Source organism: Medicago sativa, chromosome 2 (assembly GCF_051527215.1).
Source record: "Medicago sativa cultivar Bolivia chromosome 2, Bolivia_mono, whole genome shotgun sequence".
In the NCBI taxonomy this organism is placed as follows: domain Eukaryota; kingdom Viridiplantae; phylum Streptophyta; class Magnoliopsida; order Fabales; family Fabaceae; genus Medicago; species Medicago sativa.
Window position 1 is genome coordinate 22,825,193 of NC_140750.1, and position 8,904 is coordinate 22,834,096.

Sequence of the window (8,904 nt, forward strand, 5' to 3'; positions counted from 1 at the left end):
TCAGTATCTCCGTTGAACTTATGAATCTTCCCAACACTGGATTTCTTACTGTCACTATAATCATGTGAAACATTATTATACCTAGTTTGACCAGAAGTAGAAGATTCAGTAGACATGTTTTTCTCAGATCTTGGACTGTTACACTGTTAGGTGTTATCAACAGAACTAATGCTCTAGATACCAATTGAAGGTGAGAAAACACAAGAAGGGGGGGGGGGGGCGAGTTGAATTGTGTTTTGAAAAATTCTTCGATTCTCTAAAAACTGAACACACTGATCAGAAGCTAAGTGAGACAGCTTCTGAAGTGATAATCAGAATCTGAACGCAGCGGAATAAAACAGAGAGAGAAGAAGAAAGACACAAAGCAATTATACTGGTTCCTTCCACAATCTGGAAGTAGTCCAGTCCCCCTTGCACTTCCAAGGAGATTTCACTATAATGTAATATCTGATTACAATTGCTCAAGCACACCTGCAAGAGACTTCCTTTGCTCAAGCACACTTTGCAAGAGTCTTCCTATGCTCAAGAACACAATCAAGAGACTTCCCTGCTCTAGAACAACTGCAAGAGACTTCTAACTAAACAAAATTACACAGAAAATTGTTTAAGTTTGAACACTTGATATACAATCAGAGGTGCTCACAATACAAATCAGATACAGACTCAATAACTTAAGAATTTCTAAGATGAAACTTTGAGACACATAAATTCTAAGTGAATGTAGAACAATTTCAGCAGAGGTTTGGAACTTGTAAAAATGTTGTGAGTCTTTCGTTTAGCATTACCAAATCTCTAAGTCTTCACTCCTTTATATAGAGGTGTGAAAGAGACGTTGTGAAATTGCCAGCACATCAAAGAGTCGTTGTTGAAGCTTGATCTTTCACTAGTGATCTTTTGCCTGATTTGGTTGTTGTCCTATGAAGAACAAATTTGAAATCCATTCCTTATCCAAAGGAACATCTTTGCAGGCGAAGCCGTATTCTAGAGCTGTTTTCTTGTCTTCTAGCGTGGACACAAAAACAGAGTAGTGGAGAAGGTGGTTGTACAGTTCGTACAATAGTACAATGTCAACGCTTTCGTCCAAAATTGCAAGCACATGCCTTCAAACACCTTTGAAATGACCGTTGCAAAATTCCACTAATCTTTTGTTGTCCTTTGATGAATTTCGATCCATGAAACAACTCTTGAATCCTTGAATTTCTCAAATTCAGTTGATCTTCAACTTCTAGTGAAATGGCTTCTGATGAGGCAGCTTCTGATAATGTAGCTTCTGATGATGACGTGGCGCTTCTGGACCTCTTGTCTTCAGGAGCACTAATCTTCAGGAGCACTATTCCGTCAGGAGCGCTTTAGTCTTCAGGGGCACTTTACTCTCTTCAGGAGCGCTTTTTCTCTTCAGGAGCATATTGCCTTCAGGAGCGCTTTTAATTATGGTCCTGTACACTTGAACAAATATTAGCTAGTCCAATTTACAATTTTTAATACCTTGTTATCATCAAAACTCTTTAAGGTTCATTGTTAAACACATTTTGTTCCAACACTAAGAAATGAAAAATGGTCATTTAAATCTGTAAGAAATTGCATTATTTGATTCCTATGTGTTTTAGCAACTCTAGAAGCTTCACGGCGACAAGTATGAATGCATACACAACTAGGAATAGGTCTATGTGAAGACAATTCCTCCCAAAAGGACTTCATTTCAGTAAAATAATCCAAAACGGATTTAACACCTTGCTTGAGATTATTAATGAAGAACGCAAATCAAGCCAAACCTCAAGAGCAGTATCACAAAACACTACAATTTGTGCAATTGAATCAGAAACAGAATTAGTGAGCCAAGATTGAACAAGATGATTGCATCGTTCCTAAGCTGCGCGGTTCAAATCATCAGAATCTGGCATAGGATGGTGCCATTGATGAACCCTAATTTGTTCTTCGTTCCCAATGATCATTCAATGGTACGACTCCAAGCAATGTAGTTGGAACCATTAAGTTTGGGAGTAATGGACAGTGAATTGGGGCTTTCACTATGATGAACAAAGTAAACAGATTCAGTATCTGGAGAAGAATTACATGGAGCCATGAAAATGAAGAAACATTTCAGAAACGGAGAAAAAACAGAGCAAGAATCACAACGACGAAGAAGAAGAAGATCAACGAAAGGAACCATTAAAGATGAAATTCAATCGAACAAAAAAACAGAAAATTCAACGAGAAACAAGAATCAAGATGTAGAATCTTGCACCAAAGATCAGGGAAGAACGATCAAATAAGATGATCAAAAGAGAAAGCACAACAGAAGAAAAACAGTTAGAAACCGTTATGGATCGAAACAACCTTTACCACGTAATAGAAGGCGCGTGATACCATATTAAGAAACAAGAAAGAATGATGAAATATGAATTCTCATTGATGAATCAATCATTACATTGGATATATATACAAAGATCTCAGTGTATGTTAGCCTAGTGTATGCATGCAGTAGCATATAACTACCTAGGGTTTATTACTTGTACAACAAGGAAAGAGTAAAACTAGCTATTATCATTAACATTCTCATCACTATGCAATAGTTATATCTATCCATTATTTATTTATTTATTAAATAAGTGGTAATTATACCCAAGGTAATCAAAACCGGACCGGAGAACGAACCGCTCCACTCATGGGTTCAAGGTTTAAAGGTCGGACCGGGGTTCAACCGGTAATAGTAAAATACACATTTTTTTATTTTTATAATATGAAAATATACAACCATAAATAATAATATTATTTTTTCATACTTTTAAAAATTAAATTTCACTCTAAATTTAAGAAATCATTTAAAATTAAAGATATTAATAACAAATATATAAAAATATATATTTACAAAATAAAAATATACTTATTAAAAATTAAATTATAGGTGAATTAATAAATTTATTTATTTTCTATCCTTTTATAGAACTTTGTTATGAAGCATATAATAACACTAAACCTGAAGCATGAAAAAACAAGTGTCATGAACTATTGGGCCATAATAATATACAGTAAGCCCAAACTTAAAAATAACCCTAATCCATAAATATGTATGTTTGTTTTGCCATTACCAAGTTTGCGCCGTCGCCTCATCCTCTTCATCTCTTCTTGTTCTGCATCTTTCTTCTCCATACTTGAAATTTGTAGAGGATAAGGAAGAAATGATATTCAATTTCTGATTTGGCTTCTACTGTATAATATAAGTATATAACAGGAAAGGAAAATCATGGATCTTCTGTTATGCCAGCCAAACGACGCTTAATTTTTCTTCCTTTTATTATACAAACGACAAAACACGGTCTAACCCGTGGAACCGGCCGAACCTCCGGTTTTGTCCGGTTTTCCCGGTTTCTGTCCGGCTTTCCGGTCTGTAACCCGGTTCTAGCCCAGGGCGGTTTTTAAGAAGAATCAAACCGGACATTGGTCCGGTTCGCGGTCGAACCGGTCGGTCCGGTCCGGTCTGATTACCATGATTATACCTTAAGTGGACATTCTGGTAATTGCCCATAAAGTAGAAAGTCTCTTTTGTAACCAACGTGGTTTACTCCATTTTTCACTGCTCTAAGGTCGTGAACATTTTACCATGTACCCCAACACTTATACCTTCATCCCTACAAATCATAAAAAATCCCAATTTTAACCCTTTTGTCATATGACTTCACCCTACAATACCTACAATATTTTTTGACAGAACAAGTTTTCCCGAAGTTGAAATCGAACACAAGATTTCTTGAAATTGAAATTTAAACAGTGGCTGAACTGCAGATTTCTGTCGATGAAATTACAGTTGTTTAGGTTACCGAAAAACGTTTTTGGTCTTCATCTTCCGTTCACAATTTCTAATTGTATGAATAATAATGAAAATGAAAGGAACTTTAAAAAAATCTAAACTCACGAAGCTAATAATAAACCACAATCCAAAAAGGAAAAAGTAAAAGAGAATAGTGAATCAATGTTTTCAACCTGGATACAAATAATGAGCGTTTAATCGAAGAGCGTTTGCTTATGATTTACATGATTTGTCCAAGGTTGTTCATATTTTCCCATGAATCTAATAGTTTTTGCAGAATTTTTTGACAAAATTACGACAAATTAAGATCAACCATCATTGCAATGCTGAAGATAGGATGAGAAAATCTTTTATGGAGATTTCGGTTTACTTTGTTTAAAAATTCATAAATCTGTCAGTGTTCTATACAATTTTTGCATAGGAAAAACTTGGATCAAGTTTTATGGAATTTTACTCGGTTCTGAAAAAAACATGTATCCATGGGAAATATTTTGTAAGGGTAAAATCAAATTACAAAAGTGACAAACGTGTAACCTCGTGAATTTGAGTTTGTGGAAGATTTGTTGTTAATACAATGATCATGGAAGAATTCCTTGATTCAAGATTAAGTGACGATGAGTTTGCAGGATTCATGCCATTTCCGACTTTTAATCAGTTGAAATATTTTGTAGGGGTGAAGTCAAATCATAAAAAGGGTAAAATTGGAACTTTCTATAATTTGTAGGGGTGAAAGTATAAGTGTATGAGTATAGGGTAAAATTTCCTAAGGTCGTTTGTTTGATACACACGGCATCCAATTTTTTGGTAAATTTTATTTTTTGATATTTTTCCCTCAATTATATTTTACTGTCCAGGAATTACGAGCCCTTACATTTTTATTTGAATGTTCAAAATATATTCTAGGGTTAAATATATTTTTTACTATAAATAATCAACACAAAAAAGCTAATTTTCCACAAATTACAATTAACAAGGGTATTTTAGTAAATAAAGCTAATTTTATCATTAAAATCAACACAATTTATCATTTTCTTAAAAATCGTGCGCAAACCTTAAAAGACTATTATTTTAAGACGGAGGGAGTATTTTATTTTATTTCTTCACTTCAGCTTGTAAGAATATTTTCATACAAAATTTAAGGTTAACAATTTCAAAGTTACTCACAACAACATATATAGACATAACTCTCTTTTTTCTCCTTCACAAACCCTAGTCGGCACCACTCTTCTTCTTGATGTATCGAAGAAGTGTGATTTATGGTTAATTTTGACAAAAAATCTCCTCTTTGAATTGTTTTTATTTATTTTTTTGTTAAATAAGTGATTTAATCTTATTTCATTTGTTTTTGTGATTTCATCTTCTTTGCACAACTCTGTTTATTTTGATTCTCGTCTTTGTGCGGTGTGTTTTTTATTCTACGCCTTAGTGTTATGTTTATTTGATTCAGGTGGAAAGACTAGCTTTGAGCAAGTGTAGATTCAATGAATGACTTCTACGTCGCCAACATTGCAAATACGGAGTATTCTGTAGGCTTGAATATAGTCATATTGGTAGGCATATGTATTATGCTGTTTTAGGCTATTAACATGGATACAATGAGTTTGATTAAAGATTTATCCTTTTTGTTTTTAGCGACATTAAATTTATATTATATTGATGTAATTTATCAATTTGAATGAATGAGTATCTTTTATTTTTGTAAAAAAAAAAAAATCAAAGTTAGTTATTTCTTAAAAAAAAATAAAAAATATTCATATATTTGCTATTTGGCGTGGGCGTGTTGCAAACCGCGGCTTGTAAAATTCATGATAAGTTCATTATATATGCAATACAGTAACAACCACCGTCCACCGCATTTGAAATCTTTGACGATTTCTGTTCTTTAATTTTGAAGCCAAAATGCATGGAAATTTAACATTTCGTACTGAACAAGTATTAATCGAAATAATATTTCTTAAATAAAACTGAAATTTTGTAGAAATTCACCATTTCCTGGGATTATCCCATTTGCTGCTAGAATTACCTAGCAACGCGTGTTTTCTTCAAATCATTATAAATATCCATAACACGTTAAGCTTCTTCAATACTCATCGACTCCAAAATATATTTGTGTTAATTTTCTCTTAGAAACAAGCTTGTGCACTATCCATCTCTCTCATTCAAACTTGAAATTTATAAGTTGTTGCACCATGAGTTCTAAACAGCCAAGCATTCAGAAAGTTCTTTATCCAACTACTAGGCCATCATCATCGACTACAACAACTACCTCTAAATCAACTGGGACTAAACCTCCAACCATGGGGCAAATATTTGGAATTAGAAACTAGAAAATATTTAGTTAATTGCACTTTTGATCCTCCAATCGTGATTGTGCGATTTTGGTATCACACTTTTTTTGCGATTTTGACCACTTATGATTTTCTCTTAATGGCGAGGCAGTCTCCCTCTCAACTTTCCTCAAGATTTAAGTTGACGTGCATGTGATCAATCATTAACGCGACACTCAAACTTTCATAACCAATATGCTTTTTCTTATAATTCAAACTTAACAAGGTCAAGAAGTTTGAAACCTTAGTAGCGAATTTCATTCGCTCTCACACTTGTGGTCTGATTTTTTGGCAACAACAACATAAATGATGACACATCAACGTAAATTTTGGAGAAAATTGGATGGAGGCTGCGAAATCACAAATGAGAAAAACAGAAGGGGTCAAAATCACTGAAGAAAAAAAGTAATGGCCAAAATCTCACAATCACAATAGTTGGAGACCAAAAGTACAATTAAGCAACATATTTTTACCGTTGTGTGTAATATACCTATGTAGATTTCCTTTATTCGTTGATTTAAATTTGTTTCTTTAATACATATATTCCTTTGTATTTGATGTAATAAGAAAGTTTAGGGTGTATTACTTTGCAAAAAATGAAATTATAATTTTATTATCTATATTTTATATTAGTGTTGACGTGGAAATATATTCTCTCAACAAATGAACTTGATGATCAACAAATTTTATTGAATAAATATTGAAGTGCACACTTTTTGAGCAATACATTGAGTCTTATATATACACCTATAACATAAGCTGGATTAATATCACAATGCAACAAATTTAAATATGTCTACGGTTTAAATAATATCAATAGCTTAACATTACAAAAGGTTACAAAAGAATATATATAAAACTTAATGGACCACTAACTTAATAATATAAAAGTTTAATTGTAGTGGGTTGACATTCCAAAATAGTTTTGCACACACAATCAATCAAAACATTCTAAATTGCCACGTCAATTAATGATTTTAATTTATATGGGCCAAACATGACAATTCAGAATGTTTTCATTGGTTGTGTGTGCAAAACTGTTTTAGACTGTCAACCCACCACAATTAAACTCATAATATAAAGGTCCAATAACTTAAACTCGATACTTTATTATTTAATAAATACAACTATTACAAAGAGTAAATCTTTAACTAACAATAGAATCCGTTGACGTAAACTTTCTTCCAATGTGTAATTTCCACAAGCAAAAAGATCCTGCAAAGTTTATGAAATGATCAATGATGTGAATGTGCCGAAGCAAAATATAAAGGATTGATGAATAAATAAATAATAAGACACTCTGTAAATGATGTGAGAATTTTTAAATAAACTTTTAAACTAAATTATATTATGATTTAATCCTTAACTTATAAAAAATGTATAGTTGATTTGAATTTTTTTTGGATAGAATTTCAATTTTTATTAGGTTACTCAACTTTAAAAAAATAAAATAAGAAAATAATAACTGGTTGGTGAATATATACTTACTTTTTTTTGTTAAAACCAATCATATTTGAAAAAAGCAGCTAAACTCTATGGTATACAAATGATACAAGTCTTGCATCATGTATAAGTTAGTTTTCATTATTGGATCAATAATCATATTATTGGATAGAGTGAGATATGATGAGATTTATTAATTAAATGGTGAAAAATATATTTGTGCATGATGCAATACTATTTTACTTGTGCACATTAGGTAAAACCTTAAAATATATATCGGAGAGAAAAATCAAATACAAATATACAATCATAGTGTCTTGATATACCTGTTAGCCATATCAAGTGTTGCTATAAGACTGATTCTTAGCACTTAGTGTCTGAGTTCTTTGAAAAGTAGTGTATTTCTCAGGAGGAGGATCCGAATAGCCCATACTTCTCTGGTTTGAGACTTGGTTTTTCTTGGTTTCCTTCGCCTTCGTACTTGCAGGAGGAGGACCCGAATAGCCCGTATGTTTAATCTGGTCTGAAACTTGGTTTTTCTTAGTATCCTTCGACTTCATTTTTGTAAGCAATACAAATATTAGGTTCAAGCAAAAGTGCTAGATAATGATGTATTTTTTCTCTGTCTTTCAAGGAATGTTGAGTAGTATTTATAAATAAAACCTTGCGATGCAGGCTGCATGCATTACACAGGTAATGCACCATGTAATTCATGGTAGTTTAAGCCATATTTAATGCCATGAGCTGAGTCAAAATGATGTAAATTAGGGTTAAATTGCACCGTTTCCCTTCATTTCATCATATTTAGTTCGTAGTACAATTTATTTTTTGTATTTTTTAAATTTTTATTGTCTTAGTATGGTGTTTTGTTTGCTCATCGTCTTGAGCGATGTTTAATGGGGTTTTCATCTTAAGACGGTGTTCGTCGGTTGAGATTTACATAATCACTCCAAGTCATTACAGATCTAATAAAGATATAAGTGTCAATGTTGCAGAGTCGGAAGCACGAATGTTCCGGTTACAATTTTTTTTTTTTATATTTGTAGGCACTATCAATGTAAGCTATTAACCAATGGTTGCAAGAATGTTTGCAGATTCAGATTCACCTTCTCTAGTTTTTAGGAATCTTGAATTTATAATGATATATGCATTTTTCCTGATTTGAATAAATTAATATCTTGAATTTTATTTTATTTTTTCATTTCAGCTGCTTGTAAAATTTTGGGTTAACAAATTTTTTCATTTCAGCTGCTTGTAAAATTTTGGGTTAACAATTTGCTATTTGGCGTAGGCGTGTTGCAAACCGCGCGGGTTGTAAAATTCATG

The 8,904-nt window shown here is 32.5% G+C and overlaps 1 long non-coding RNA gene across 1 annotated transcript; it reads right to left on the bottom strand.

The window, feature by feature from the left end:
- Nucleotides 1-6,804: 6,804 nt before the first annotated feature.
- LOC146945595 (uncharacterized) lies at nucleotides 6,805-8,257 on the bottom strand. The gene is made up of 2 exons (XR_015026432.1): nucleotides 7,905-8,257; nucleotides 6,805-7,350 (listed from the first exon to the last, which is right to left on the bottom strand). It is a non-coding gene; the product is annotated as an uncharacterized LOC146945595 (long non-coding RNA).
- Between the last annotated feature and the right edge of the window lie 647 nt (nucleotides 8,258-8,904).